General features: G+C 39.4%; 1 protein-coding gene across 8 annotated transcripts in view; it reads right to left on the bottom strand.

Moving 5' to 3' along the window:
* Positions 1–16,827, bottom strand: part of PNPLA7 (patatin like phospholipase domain containing 7) — a 668,718-nt gene that overhangs the window by 20,252 nt on the left and 631,639 nt on the right. The gene's annotated exons all lie outside the window — the stretch shown is intronic.

Here is a 16,827-nt window from a genome sequence, read left to right on the forward strand (position 1 = left end):
ATCTGAACAATGACCTCCACATCATCAGAGGCTTACAATTTTTGGTCATTTTCAACCTGAGGCTGGTTACCTAAAGTTTTATGAGTGATGCTTCTTTGCAATTTTGGGTGAGTTCTTCATGACACTGTGAGACATAATGCATCTCAATTTCACCATTAACATACTTAAAAGCACAGGGGTTCATTTTCAAAAGATTTCATCAGTCAGTTAAACCTCACCATGTAAAACAGTCATTCCTCGGCAAATAAAATGCAGACAAATCTAACTGGTCAATTTTTTACTGGCCAGATTTAGGGAATATTTAGACAAAACCCTAGCTCAGGGGTGGGCAATTCCGGTCCTCGAGGGCTGCAAACCAGTCGGGTTTTCAGGATATCCTTAATGAATATGCATGAGAGAGACCTGCATACATACACCGCCTCAGTTGTATGCAAATCTATTTCATGCATATTCATTAGGGGTATCCTGAAAACCCGACTGGTTTGCAGCCCTCGAGGACCGGACTTGCCCACCCCTGCCCTAGCTGGTTAGGTTTGCCTGAAAATTCACCTAAAGATAATCAGCTAAAATTAACATTGCTGCTTGCCAGTTTTTTGAATATTGAACCCATATGAAATTTACCATGCAATTTTACTACTTGGAAAAACTGACGCCTTCTCACCTCCCAATTTATTGCTGATGGCTCAGCCCTGTCTTACTCTACTTTAACCCAAAGAGAGGATCAACATAGACATTTAGAGGCCAACATTCAGTAGGCCTTTTAGTTGACAAGTTATCTGGCTAGGTTTACCCAGATAATTTGTCCTGGATATTCAGTGGGATAAGCATTCTACTGAATATCCCTGATTAAAGTTATTCGGCTAGCCGTATAACTTTACCCTTAACTGGGTATATTCAAAAGAACATACCCAGTTAAGGGTAAATTTATCCAGTAGGATGCAACTGCGATCTGGGCTGAAGAAATGCAGTCATTTAAAGTAGTGTGTGTGTGTGTGTGTGGGGGGGGGGGGGGTTGGAGTGGCTATTAGGTGGGGGGGAGGGGGGACGTGGAGAGCACTTCATTTTTTGGATAAATCAGGAACCGGGAGCAGGAGATAGGGTGAGAGGGATTGATCAGCAATAAGTCCTAGCCCTCAAATTGTTTTTTTTTTAAACCTTGTGACAGGGCACTTTCAGAAGAGGGCAGCAGGATCGGCCCCGCAGGTCTGTGATGTGATGTCTTTGGGGGAGTTTTAAATAGGAGCACAATATGATATGCTAAATATGTACCACTGTATGAGGGAACACTTTCAACTTGGTGTGGGTTTGAGGGAGGATGGTTTTACATACACAGCTAGAGAAATTAATTGCAAATGTGAATTCACTGAAGAATTTCCATCATTTGAATCGATGAAAGTTACCAACAAGAGGAGTTGATTTGTATAATGCAGTCTCCAGCTAGTTTCAAACACTTATGTGATGTAGAAGCTGGGAAATTAGCCTGACCACGCCCCCCCCTTTTTTTTTTTTTTTTTAAATCGCTGGTGGTATGTCCACTATATTTATAGCATTTTGAAAAATATCCCAGTCAGCTGGTTATAACTGAAAATCAATTAAGTTAGCCGGATTAGTTTGGAACACCTCAGAACATCCCCAGAATGCCCCTTTTTTATCTGACTAAATTATAGTTGGGTAATGACTTATTAAAGTTATAACTTAGCTGGATAATTGCCAGAATATCCCCAAACTTGCTATATGGCTTTTGAATATTTACCACTTAGTATGTGAGTGGCAGAAACTGATGTGGGTGGTTGTACTAGAAAAACAGAAAAAAATTCAGAAAGGTAAGTGAGGTGGAAGTATGGAAATGGCCACCAGATTAGTGGTCTAGAACTTTTATCACTCAGTAGATCACATCTCGGAGAATCTAGTTGAAAAATGGTATTTTCTTTTAAAGTTCAGAATGTAAATATTGGCTTCCATTTACCCTGAGACATTTTAAAACCTCTGTGTTAAGGAGCCCCAAAGAGACCCTTGGGAAGCTGCATGTGGCTTTGAATCCTCAATCTGTAATACTGCATCCAAGGCTATGGAAATATGCAAAAGGGAACTGAGTGTTTAAGATTATTTCATTTTTAGAAGCCCCAGGAAATACTGCTACTTAAAACGGCAATACCAGCAACACACACACACACAAAAACACATACATATAAATATATTAGAAAGCAGAAGCAGATATGTGAAATGGTAGGGGGAAACTATATCACAAAATGTGGGTTACCATTATAATATGATATGGATGTTTTGCTGTATTGACAACATGTTCCGTTATTAGGATTGTTTATATAATTGCATTGGGTGGTTTATGTGAACTCACGCCAATAAAAATATACAAAAAAAAAGAAAAAGTAGAAGCAGACAACTTATCCGGCTAAAATTAGCTGGATAAACTGTCATGGATATTTAGTGGAATGCTGCTAGTTAGGAACTCTGCTGAATATAGCCGGATAAAGTCCAGTTAGAATAATTGTATTTGGCTAACTTTAGGAATGCTCTCTAACATGACAAGACTTAGCTGGATAAGTTATCCAGCTAACTTAATTCTACTCCAGAACGCTTACTACTTATCTGGATAACTTTTATCTGGCTGAACAGTTAGCTGGGAAGTTGGAGGCACTCAGGGTGGTAGGAAATTTAAGACCCATGGTTTGTCTAGCTAAGACCCTAACATAGCTGGAGAAATAGTCTGATCCTAAATATATATATATATATATATATATATATATATATGATCCTATATATACATGTTGCTAATATTGCTGTTTTAGATAACCTCACTTAAAACAATCAATATTTTATAATCACAAAACATTCTGTACATAGTTTACAGGAAACCAGAAAAACCAGACCAACCTTTCTATATTAATCGTATAACCCCTTAACTCTCACAGAAATCCATTCACTAATATACACCACAGATGTTTCTTTTACAATACTGACCACATGGAATCTTGTGCATCTGTCATCCTAGACTGATTTACACTATAGCCTAGTGATTAGAGCAGCGGGCTACAACCCAGGGAAACCAGGGTTGAAATCACACTGTCGCTCCTTGTGACCTTGAGCAAGTCACTTTACCCTCTATTGCCTCAGGTACAAAATCTGATTGTAAGCCCTTTGGGGTTAGGGAAATACCTATAGTACCTGAATATAATCTACTTTGATGTACACTTTGAATTGTCAAAAAGCAGAATATAAAAATCTAAATAAATAGTTTCAACTGCAATCTGTACCCTAGAAACTGAGGCAATTTAGGAACATACAGTACTGAACTGCTTCCGGCATCAGTTACACTCCTTTAGAAATAGGTACTATTAGGTTTTATTGTTCTATGGAAACTTCAATAAAGGAACAACTCATAAGTACACCCATATTGATTAGTGTGTTGGAAAGTTACTCATCAATAATGCACTGGCCCAATATTTGGACATAGCCAGTCCTGAAGGAACCAGACCTTTTCCTGTACCTTAGTAGGGGAGGGTATGAAAGACATGTTTAAATATCTAAAGTGTACAAATAATAAGATGCAAACCTTTTCCATAAAAAGTGGGATCTAAAATAAGAGATCAAGGTATGAGGCTCCCAGTAGCAACATTAGATAATATTTCTTCTTCACAAATGTTGCATTCATTAAGGACAACTAAGTGCTTTATAATAATACTATATACTAGAGAGTACCATAGAGCCTTGCCAATTCCCAGAGAGGTTTGTTCAACCTTTATCAGTGAGTGATTCACCTTGAGTTGGTCCACTACACCATCTATTCAATTTAGAACAAAGAAGAACATACTAACCCAAGCAGGGAACTGGAATCCACCAACCATCAAAGGGCTACATAGCCATAATACAGTTTCCACAAGGAAAAGTATTCAGTATAGCTGTGATTAACAGTTCTGTCTACAAAACTCTAAAATACCTTTCAAAGTCAGTATCCAGGTGCACCGGTCCCTCTATCACAAACCTTTTATAACAAAGTTTAGCTATAACACACTGGTGTCTTGTTCCCCAAACTAAATCTGCAGTAATTGTTGCAGCAATCTCTGTTGAACATTCATTGGCTTTCAGTCTATTTGTTATTACGACAGATCCATATAAATTCTTTTTAATGTGAAAAGAAGATAAGCCAAAGCAATGTACAATACCTTACCACCAGCCGCACACAGCCTAAACAACACAAGATTTACTATAAGTTGACATCTATTTATAAAACAGACTACAATCTCACTCAAAGGGAAATCAATAGATGCTTTGAGAAAAAGGAGTCGGTAAAATGCTCTATAAGGACATATGGTGAGGTTCCCTGCTGACATGCTGGAAACAGAACCAAATTAATTCTGTATTTCACATCACACTAGGCCTGGAGAAAACCACATTTTATTAGGCCATTCTGCAGATGTCAAGATGGTTTAAACAGGTGTGGACATCACCACCTTTGGATAATTTTTTATAATGATCCAATGTAAGATATCCTCCTCTCTCTCTATGTCAAAACCAGTTTCTCATCTCATAAATTCTTCTTTCCCAGAATAGTTAAAGACTGCTAGAGTGAGTTCCTTTCTTTAAAATATAATTTAGATTCCAATATCAAGTCCAACTATAGACCCATTTCCAATTTAGCTATGATTTCTATCATCATCAAAAAGGTAGTCTTTGACCTGCAAAATGACTGTCTGAAAGACCAACAATCTACACCTTTCTCAGTATGATTTTCATGCAGCCTATAGCACAGAGTCTGCTTTATTAACATTAACAAACAATATCAGACTCCAATCCCATTCAGGTAAGGATATGCTCACAGGAGCAGGACCACACAAAACAAATCCAAGTAAGATTGGAAGTGAGGTAAATCTCAATCAATTTTCAAAAAAGTATGTTCGTGAGGAGCTAACTAAACTAAGTAGATAAGGTGATGGGGCTGTTTGGGATACATCCAAGGATACTAAAGGAACAGAGAAGTCCTGGCAGCTCCGCTGTGTGACCTCTTCGATGCTTCTTTAGAATTGGGAGTAGTTTCAGAGGAATGGAGATGGGCAGATGTGGTTCCTAATCATAAAAGTGGAAGAAAGAAAGAGGAGGCTGGAAACTATAGGTCAGTTAGCCTGAACTCTGTGATGAGCAAATTAATGGAATCACTTCTAAAACAGAGGATAGTGAAGTTTCTGGAATCCAATGGATTACAAGATTTGAGGCAGCATGGTTTTACAACAGGTAGATCTTGTTACACAAATCTGATCAATTTCTTTGAAAGGGTGAAGAGAGAGTTGGATCAAGGGAAAGCACTAGATGTATACTTAGATTTCAGTAAGGCCTTTGACACAGTTCCACATAGGCAATTTATAAATAAATTGAGCACCCTTGGGATGAGACCTAGACTGAGTGACTGGATTAGAAACTGGCTGAATGGGACAAGAAAAAAGGGTAGTGGTAAATGGAGTTTTCTCTGAGGAGTGTGTACCTCAGAGATCAATCCCTGCACCGGTTCTTTTCAACACATTTGTGAGGGCCATAATGGAAGGGTTGTTGGGAAAAGTTTAGCTTTTTGCCAATGATAAAAAAATCTCTAACAGGGTGGACAGCCAGGAAGGTGTGGAAAACATGAAGAGGGATCTAGCGAAGCTAGAGGAATGGTCTAGGTTCTGCAATTAAGATTTAATGCTAAAATAAAAAATGCAGAGTAATAAGAACATAAGAACATGCCATACTGGGTCAGACCATGGGTCCATCAAGCCCAGCATCCTGTTTACAACAGTGGCCAATCTAGGTCATAAGAACCTGGCAAGTACCCAAAAACTAAGTTTACTCCATGTTACCGTTGCTAGTAATAGCGGTGGTTATCTACGTCAAATTAATTAATAGCCGGTAATGGACTTCTCCTCCAAGAACTTATCCAATCCTTTTTTAAACACAGCTATACTAACTGCACTAACCACATCTTCTGGCAACAAATTCCAGAGTTTAATTGTGCGTTGAGTGAAAAAGAACTTTCTCCGATTAGTTTTAAATGTGCCCCATGCTAACTTCATGGAGTGCCCCCTGGTCTACTATCCAAAAGAGTAAAAAACCGATTCACATCTACCCGTTCTAGACCTCTCATGATTTTAAACACCTCTATCATATCCCCCCTCAGCCGTCTCTTCTCCAAGCTGAAAAGTCCTAACCTCTTTAGTCTTTCCTCATAGGGGAGCTGTTCCATTCCCCTTATCATTTTGGTAGCCCTTCTCTGTACCTTCTCCATCGCAATTATATCTTTTTTGAGATGCGGCGACCAGAACTGTACACAGTATTCAAGGTGCGGTCTCACCATTGAGCGATACAGAGGCATTATGACATTTTCCGTTTTATTCACCATTCCCTTTCTAATAATTCCCAACATTCTGTTTGCATTTTTGACTGCCGCAGCACACTGAACCGACAATTTCAATGTGTTATCCACTATGACACCTAGATCTCTTTCTTGGGTAGTAGCACCTAATATAGAACCTAACATTGTGTAACTCTAGCATGGGTTATTTTTCCCTATATGCATCAACTTGCTCTTGTCCACATTAAATTTCATCTGCCATTTTGATGCCCAATTTTCCAGCCTCACAAGGTCTTCCTGCAATTTATCACAATCTGCTTGTGATTTAACTACTCTGAACAATTTTGTATCATCTGCAAATTTGATTACCTCACTTGTCGTATTTCTTTCCAGATCATTTATAAATATATTGAAAAGTAAGGGTCCCAATACAGATCCCTGAGGCACTCCACTGCCCACTCCCTTCCACTGAGAAAATTGTCCATTTAATCCTACTCTCTGATTCCTGTCTTTTAGCCAGTTTGTAATCCACGAAAGGACATCGCCACCTATCCCATGACTTTTTACTTTTCCTAGAAGCCTCTCATGAGGAACTTTGTCAAACACCTTCCAAGTACACTACATCTACTGGTTCACCTTTATCCACATGCAAAAACCCAAGGGAGAGGTACAATATTGGAGACAAAATTGTTCTAGGAATGAAAGAAGAAAGGGATCTGAAGGTGACTATATCTGATGTATCACCAAACAAGTGATAAATTGATGGCAAAAGACAGAAAGATGCTTGGCTGCATGGTGAGAGGAATTTCAGCAGAAAAAGAGAGAGGTGATAATGCACCTGTATAGGTCTCTGGTGAGACCTTATTTGGAATAGTATGTACAATTCTGAAGACCACAACTTCAAAAGAGTATAAACTGGATTGGTCGGTTCAGAGGGTGGCTACTAAAATGGTTAAGTCTTCATTCTAAAACATATGGGGATACATTCAAAGAACTAAACATGTATACCCTAGAGTAGCACTTCTCAACCGGTGTGTCGCCAAGCAGCGGCAGGTGTGTCGCGTGCTACCGGTCTCCCAATGCTCTTCCCCCCTCTTCCTTCACCGAGCGAGAGGCAGGCTATCTTTCACTGCTGCCGTTGCTATCAGCACGTTCAAGCCTGGATGGGAACGGCAGCAGTGTTAGCGGAGGCTGGCAACTGCAGCTGGGCCTTTTCTTCTTCCTGCACCTGCCCCGGAACAGGAAGTGATGTGCAATGGGGTGCGCGGGAAGAAGAAAGAGCCATGCTACATGAAAAAGCAGCGGCGGCAGCAGCAGCCCCGAACAGTAGCGTGGACCCGAAGCAAAATCAGAAGCAGCCAGAAATCGGCACAGGAGACAGCAGAATTAGCCTCCCGTGGCTGATGGGATTCTTCTTTCTTGGGCTGCGGGGGCTAGAGGAGGAGGCTGCTGCAGCTTCCATTTGTGCTGGGGGCGGGGGCAGGAAATGAGAGAGAGAGAGACAGCCAGCCAGCCAGCCTGTCTGTGAGAGAATGTATGTGTGATTGAGAGTGTGCATGTGTAACTGAGACTGAGAGCCTGTGTGTAAGTGAGAGCATTTGATTGAGATCATCTATGTAAAGTGTGTGAGAGAGAGCATGTGTGATATTGAGAGAAACTGGTCAGAGAGGTGATGTGTGTATATAGGAGAGACAATGGAAGTGACTGGTCAGGGAGATGACTGGAGTGTGAGTGTGTGTGAGTGTGAGATAGAAAGTGATTGTGAGAATGAGAAGCCTGTGCATGTGGCGAGAGCTAGCATAGGAGTAAGAAACCTGGGTGTGTGTGAGACACAGCATGGGAGTGAGAAACCTGTATATGTAAGATAGAACATGGAAGTGGGAAGCCTGTGTGTGTGTGTGTGTGCATGCATGAGAGAGAGAGACTGATCAAGAAGGTGACTGGTGTGTATGTAAGAGAAAGACTGGTCAGGAGACGATTGGTGTGTGAAAAACAGAAACTGGTCATGGAGGTGTAACTGGTATTGTGTGTGTGTGAGAGACAGAGAGACTGGTCGTGGGCACTAAGGAAGAGGACCATAAGTACAGAGCTTCAGCCACTACTGCTTCTGGTGTGTATTACTGGCCTGCATGGAAGAGGAGTAGGAGAGCTGCTGGAGGGGGTTAGTAAAGGTGGCTTTTTAAGTTTATTTTTCTTGATTGACTGCCATTTTAATTACTGAATATTATGTGATGTGTTTGCTGTTTTTAAATATTTTATTGTTGTTTGAAGAATTTTAAATCATTTTTATGAGTTTTTAATTGTTGGATATTATTCTGTTCATAGTTGTTGTGAAACATTTATTCTGCTTATTAGTATAGTTATACAATTATTTCTGTGTTGGGATCTATAGCTGCTTGGTTAGTTCTGTTTTCCTAATAGGAGGTGTATTGGTGTTTAGGGCCTGATTTAATATTTGCAATGTTGCCTTTTCAAAGGTAGGGTTGTTACTGTTTGCATGCATTCCATAATACAAGTGTAACTGTGTGTGGATTAGTTTATGTGCATTCTTGCAGATCCTGGGAGTATGTTAGGTTGGTTCTGTGTATGTGACCGAAGTGAGGTATTTTACTGTATCAGTCTTATTTCTTGTATTTTCTCAAGAGGACATGCATTAGTGATAAATTGCTGTCTTTTCATAAGTAGGGTTATTGAGCCTGGTAGTTGGATTTTGTGTTGCTGTTACTGAGATGACACTAGAACCAGAATATACTTTTTGTAAGGTGAGTTGTACGGGGAATGTCATAATTCTGCTTTACATCCATAATTGTGGATCAAGGGGGTTCCTGTGGATGCAAACTGTACTTTTACATTTAGTCCTATGATGGTCATGGGCTCAGTGTGTCACACATGTGAGAACCATCTGTCAGGTGTGACCCGACAGAAAAAAGGTTGAGAACCACTGGTGTAAACTATCAGAAGGGTTTGCAGATGACATCCAGTTCCTCTTTCCTATAAAAGATTTCATACAATCTGCATTGAAAGAATTAGAGATGTATCTTGGAACAATCCAAAAATGGCTCTTCTACAATCATTTGTCACTGAACCTAGCTAAAACTGAAATTTTAATCTTAGCTAGAAGAAATGTTACTGAGAAACTCCCCCACTTTAAAATTGAAGGAGTTGAAATTCTGGTTACCAAGGTAGTGAAATTTCTAGGAATCTTGCTATATGCTAGAGTACCTATAAAGAATTAGGTGCAAAAAGGGATTAAAGCAGGATACGATATATTGCGTATTATGTGTAGGTTAAAACTATATTTAGAGATGGATGATTTCAGACTTGCTCTACAAATACGGCTGTTTTCTAATTTTTGATTACTGTAATTATTTTTAGGCTTACCAAAGAATACAATTCATCGGCTAGAGTTTTAACTGGCTCCCACAAATATGATCATATCACGATGATTTTATCTAGACTACATGTGCTTCCAGTACAATTCAGAGTACAATGTAAGGTGTTTACCATCATCCATAAGATTAACCATAACCCTGAAACTGTGTGGTTGAGTGCAAACCTTCATCTACATATCTCTCAGCAGTGTTTATATTTAGCTAATCAGGGATTACTAATTGTTCCATTAATTCAGCAAGCACATCTAGAAAAGGTTCGGGAGCGAGCTTTATTAGTGGCTGGACCAATATTATGGAACACAATGCCTGATCAGCTTTGGGTAACAAGGGATATCAAAGCTATAAGAAATTATTAAAAACTTGGCTTTTCAAATTAGTATTTGAAGAATGATCAAGGAATCAGGTATATAATTAGAAGGCTTGAGGAGTATACAGTTTGGTAGAGCTATAACAGGCTGGGTAGAACCAAAGACAGGGACCAATATTTATGGTCAATTCAGGCATGATCATTCTTTGTTTTTACTGTTTGTTTTTACAGAATTTTATGATCTAAGTTGCAAGTTTGTTTTAGGTATGTACAGGAAGAGTTATGTTTAAATATAATTTTAAACTTGTTATGACTTGTAAACTGCCATGATCTATGGATGTGCGGTATATCAAATGTTTTAAAATAAAATAAACAAACCTGGGTCTTCTGCACACTAGTGTGTAACACTGCTGCTGAGCCACCAAGCCAGCAAAAGAGTACATTTTTTTGATGGGGGGAAAGGGAGGGAGGGCATGAAAATGGAGGAACAAAGAGAGGTTAAAAGAAACAGAGGGGCAGATTTTCAGACATAACTGTCTATGCAAAGTTAGCCAGATAAGACATATCAGATATGGGATATTACAATGGATATTCAGCAGCACGGCTATGCTGCTAAATATCCCCATATTTGCTGCTACTTAGCTAGATAAGTCTTATCCGGCTAAGTTTAGACCTGTTATGGAGCAGGTCTAACTTATTCATTTAACTTAACTGGATAAATCTGAATATCGCTACTTATCTGGCTAAGTTACCCACATGAGTAATCACTCACAATTATCCACAAATACATTCACCATCAGACCCCTCTTGATCTGCTACACCCCCTCAAACTGCATTCGACGGCCAGACCTCTAAGGGATGCCTACAAGGGATCCTTACATGTTCCTTCTATCAAAGTTGTGCACCACTCAAATATCAGAGACCGGACATTCTCTATCACAGGTCCCTCTATCTGGAACACCATCCCTCCGGACCTCAGGCAAGAAACTTGTCTTCTAACTTTTAAAAAGAAACTAAAGACATGGCTGTTCTGCCGAGCCTTCCCCACCACTTGCCCAACAGCTTGACTTAGAATTGTGCCAGTAATTATTTAAATTAATAACGTTCCAGCAACTATGTAAATAAATAAACGCTAAATCATGTTACAAGTTCATGAGGACGGCTCCTTGCCCCTCTCACATACTCTCTGTATATTGTACTTTATCTTCATTCCCCCTTTCTTGTTTCCTACTCCCAGTTAAGGCATCCTTGTTATAATGTAACTTTATCCTCCTTCAAATTGTCTCTTGTTGTTTGGTTGGTTATAGTTTCTGCCTAGTTCGATGTAAACTGAGTTGATTTGATTTGTATCAAGAAAGTCGGTATATAAAAGCCTTTAATAAATAAATACATAAATGAGTAGCACTGTCCAGTTATGCCCACTGCCCACCCACTGATAATCTGGATAAATACTTAGCCGGATAAATGACTTATCCAGCTAAGTGGTAATTGCTGAACATAGCTGGATATTCAGCAGCTGCCAATTAGCTGGATATTTCACTACTTATCTGGCTAAGTAGCATTCAGCGTTTTTTCAATATCGGGGTCATAAATGCTTCTATGCCAAGGTCATCTTAAGGCATAGAAACACATAACTAAATGCCAAAGCACATTTAAAGCAATAATGCACAGAGAAACTCAAGGAAACAAGCAGCCTTTCAGCAATGAAGGACCATCAGATAGTTGCTCATCAAGGGTATCCTGTTGTACTGAAGTACTTCTGAGGCACTGAAGCACTCTCCAAGGATTAAAGGATATGGAAGATACCAGGCGCACCAAATGGCATCGTAGACATGCTCTTTTCTCTTCTGACTTATTTCATTTCTAGTGGGAATACTAGTATTTAAAATTTTTGACAGTTTCCCCTGCCTGTACTCCTACCACCAAGAATCAAGGTAAATCAGGGCGCTCCTGGGCTTGTAGCTCTGTTGCTTTTACAAGTCAGGTCTCCTACTGTTTTCTTCCTTAAGAGCAAAATGTGGTTTTGGTTTTGTTTCCCTAAATAGAATTTAAAAAATTGTCTCAGTAAGGCAAAAAGGAATAGAATGTTGTTTCTTCAAAACTACAGGGTATTTTTGGCTTAGTATTCTCCTCCTTTCTCTTTAGGCTCCCAGTTCAATTGAATTGGACCTTTTATGGGCTACAGACCCAATCACTTTTATTCACAACAGTTTTATATCCCAATCCAACTGACTTAACCCAGCCATTGCAGTGATGGCCCTTGGCCAGGGGCAAGAGAAATTAGCTCCCTAAAGAACCCAGTATGCGTGCACTGTAATTTTGGCTACTAAGTATTACCACTGAGAATCTTTCCACAGAATTGCCAGTTCCAGCCAGCCCAGGACCTGAAGCCTGTCTGGGAAACTGAACCTGGGTCTTCCGCGCACCAGTGTATAACACTGCTTCTGGGCCACTCAGCCAGTAAAGAATTAAATATTTTGATGGATTCACACTAATTGGTCACCTGAGCAGCTAACATGGCTCCTGCTTCTCCATTCCCAATGGAAACATACAAACCGGGTACCAAATTAGTAGCCAAGCCATTGTTTTTTTTTTAATACTTTCTAAAGCATTACAATGCAAATAGAAGATTAGAAATCTATCTGGATGAAAAAAGTTATATAAATGAAACGACTACTGTGAAAGTTCATGTGAAATGATTAACTATACTGTGCTGTTTCACATATAAAGGAAACTCATGTTACAAAAAAATAAAAAGGGCTAGTTTTGTGACTCCCAGTATAGTTATAACCCCTACTAGCAGAATATCAGTGTTGAAGGGGTCAGACTTAAAGGGGACTTCCCCCAACCCTTAAACAGATCACATGAGGTCAAGGGATCTAGAACAGGAAGAAAATGGGAGAAAAAAAAACAAATACAGAAAGGAACTGCATGTTCCATTAAAAGCAAACATAATCATATGCCTATATGTAAAAAATCACCAAAGCTAATGATTTCCAAATTATCCCAAACAACTGAAAAGCAGGTTGTTAAAACAAACAAAACACACATTTTTGAAATGTCTGTATGCCAATGCTAGAAGTCTAAGAAGTAAGATGGGAGAGTTAGAGTGTATAGCAGCAAATGATGAGATAGACATAATTGGCATCACAGAGACTTGGCGGAAGGAGGATAACCAATGGGACAGTGCTATATCAGGTGACAAATTATATCACAATGATAGGGAGGATCAACTTGGCGGGGGTGTGGCACTTTATGTCCGGGAGGGTATAGAGTCCAACAGGATAAAGATCATACAAGAGACTAAATGCTCAGTAGAATCTATATGGGTAGAAATCACATGTGTGTTGGATAAGAGTATAGTGATAAGAGTATACTATCGTTCACCTGGACAAAATGGTCAGACAGATGATGAAATGCTAAGAGAAATTTATTTATTTATTTATTTATTTAACATTTTTATATACCGAAATTCATGTAGCAAATGCTACATATCAATTCGGTTTACATTGTAACATTAAACAAGCACGACAGAGTGCAATTACATCGAACAGGAGGATAAACTTGGATTAAGTAACTGGGGGTTAAAAGAACAAGAAATTACAATAAATAATGTAGTATTCCGATAGGATCTGGCTGACTATACAGTAGATACGTTCCAAGGTGCATAAATTTGAAAAGATTTAGAGTACGATTATTGGTGTGGGTAGAAGGCTTGTTCGAATAGCCAAGTTTTGAGTCTCTTCTTAAAGACGATAGGGCAAGGTTCTTTCCGGAGGTCTGGAGGAAGAGAGTTCCATTGCGCGGGTCCTGCTGTGGATAGAGTGCGTTTATTTAATGAGGATTTGATGGTTGGTGCGAGGAGAGTATCTTTATAGGCTGTTCTCACCGGTCTGGAGGGTATATGAGGCTGCAGAGGGGTATTGAGTTCCAGAGGAATGAGCTTATGTATGGATTTATGTATGATTGTTAGTACTTTGTAGGAGATTCTGAACTTGATTGGGAGCCAGTGTAGGTTTTTCAAGATGGGGGTAATATGATTTCTTTTGTTGGATTTCGTTAGAATCCTGGCTGAAGCGTTTTGGAGCATTTGTAATGGTTTTATTGTGTTGATTGGGAGGCCAAGTAGGAGGGAGTTGCAGTAATCGATTTTTGAGAAAATAATTGCTTGGAGAACTGCTTGGAGAAATCAGGGAAGCAAACCAATTTGGCAGTGCAATAATAATGGGAGATTTCAATTACCCCAATATTGACTGGGTAAATGTAACATCAGGACTTGCTAGAAACATCAACTTCCTAGATATAATAAATGATTGCTTCATGGAGGAATTGGTTCAGGAACCAACAAGAGAGGGAGCTATTTTCGATTTATTTCTTAGTGGAACACAGGATTTGGTGAGAGTGGTAACGGTGGTGGTGCCACTTGGCAACAGTGATCATAACGATCAAATTTAAACTAATAACTGAAGGAAGACAATAAGTAAATCTGCAGCTCTAACACAAAACTTTCAAAAGGGAAACTTTGATAAAATGAGGAAAATAGTTAGAAAAAAACTGAAAGGTGCAGCAGCAAAGGTTAAAAGTGTTCAACAGGCTTGGACATTGTTTAAAAATACAATCCTAGAAGCGCAGTCTATATGTATTCCACACATTAAGAAAGGTGGAAGGAAGGCAAAACGATTACTGTCATGGTTAAAAGGTGAGGTGAAAGAGGCTATTTTAGCCAAAAAAACATCCTTCAAAAATTGGAAGAAGGATCCATCTGAAGAAAATAGGATAAAACATAAGCATTGTCAAGTTAAGTGTAAAACATTGATAAGACAGGCGAAGAGAGAATTTGAAATGAATTTGGCCACAGAGGCAAAAACTCATAATAAAAACTTTTTAAAATATATCCAAAGCAAGAAACCTGTGAGGGAGTAAGTTGGACCATTAGATGACTGAGGGGTTAAAGGGGCTCTTAGGGAAGATAAGGCCATTGCAGAAAGACTAAATGAATTCTTTGCTTCCGTGTTTACTAATGAGGATGTTGGGGAGATACCAGTTCCAGAGATGGTTTTCAGGGGTGATGAGTCAGATGAACTGAACGAAATCACTGTGAACCTGGAAGATGTAGTAGGCCAGATTGACAAACTAAAGAGTAGCAAATCACCTGGACCGGATGGTATGCATCCTAGGGTACTGAAGGAATTAAAAAATGAAATTTCTCATCTATTAGTTAAAATTTGTAACTTATCATTAAAATCATCCATTGTACCTGAAGACTGGAGGGTGGCCAACGTAACCCCAATATTTGAAAAAGGCTCCAGGGGCGATCTGGGTAACTATAGACCAGTGAGCCTAACTTCAGTGCGGGAAAAATAGTGGAAACTATTCTGAAGATTAAACTCGTAGAGCATATAGAAAGACATGATTTAATGGAACACAGTCAACACGGATTTACCCAATGGAAGTCTTGCCTAACAAATCTGCTTCATTTTTTTGAAGGGGTTAATAAACATGTGGATAAAGGTGAACTGGTAGACGTAGTGTATTTGGATTTTTAGAAGGCGTTTGACAAAGTCCCTCATGAGAGGCTTCTACGAAAACTAAAAAGTCATGGGATAGGAGGCGATGTCCTTTCGGGGATTACAAACTGGTTAAAAGACAGGAAACAGAGAGTAGGATTAAATGGTCAATTTTCTCAGTGGAAAAGGGGAAACAGTGGAGTACCTCAGGGATCTGTACTTGGACTGGTGCTTTTCAATATATATATATAAATGATCTGGAAAGGAATACGACACGTGAGGTTATCAAATTTGCGGATGGTACAAAATTATTCAGAGTAGTTAAATCACAAGCAGACTGTGATACATTACAGGAGGACCTTGCAAGACTGGAAGATTGGGCATCCAAATGGCAGATGAAATTTAATGTGGACAAGTGCAAGGTGTTGCATATAGGGAAAAATTACCCTTGCTGTAGTTACACAATGTTAGGTTCCATATTAGGAGCTACCACCCAGGAAAAAGATCTAGGCATCATAGTGGATAATACTTTAAAAACGTCGGCTCAGTGTGCTGCAGCAGTCAAAAAAACAAACAGAATGTTAGGAATTATTAGGAAGGGAATGGTTAATACAACAGAAAATGTCATAATGCCTCTATATCGCTCTATGGTGAGACCGCACCTTGAATACTGTGTACAATTCTGGTCGCTGCATCTCAAAAAAGATATAGTTGCGATGGAGAAGGTACAGAGAAGGGCAACCAAAACGATAAAGGGGATGGAACAGCTCCCCTATGAGGAAAGGCTGAAGAGGCTAGGGCTGTTCAGCTTGGAGAAGAGACGGCTGAGGGGGGGATATGATAGAGATCTTTAAGATCATGAGAGGTCTTGAAAGAGTAGATGTGACTCAGTTATTTACACTTTCGAATAATAGAAGGACTACGGGGCATTCCATGAAGTTAGCAATTAGCACATTTAAGACTAAATGGAGAAAATTCTTTTTCACTCAACGCACAATAAAGCTCTGGAATTAGTGCAGTTAGTGTAGCTGGGTTCAAAAAAGGTTTGGATAAGTTCTTGGAGGAGAAATCCATTAACTGCTATTAATCAAGTTTACTTAGGGAATAGCCACTGCTATTAATTGCATCAGTAGCCTGGGATCTTCTTAGTGTTTGGATAATTGCCAGGTTCTTGTGGCCTGGTTTGCTCTCTGTTGGAAACAGGATGCTGGGCTTGATGGACCCTTGGTCTGACCCAGCATGGCAATTTCTTATGTTCTTATGTAACTAAAAAGTGAGCAA

This window comes from Rhinatrema bivittatum, chromosome 8 (genome assembly GCF_901001135.1).
Source record: "Rhinatrema bivittatum chromosome 8, aRhiBiv1.1, whole genome shotgun sequence".
Classification (NCBI taxonomy): domain Eukaryota; kingdom Metazoa; phylum Chordata; class Amphibia; order Gymnophiona; family Rhinatrematidae; genus Rhinatrema; species Rhinatrema bivittatum.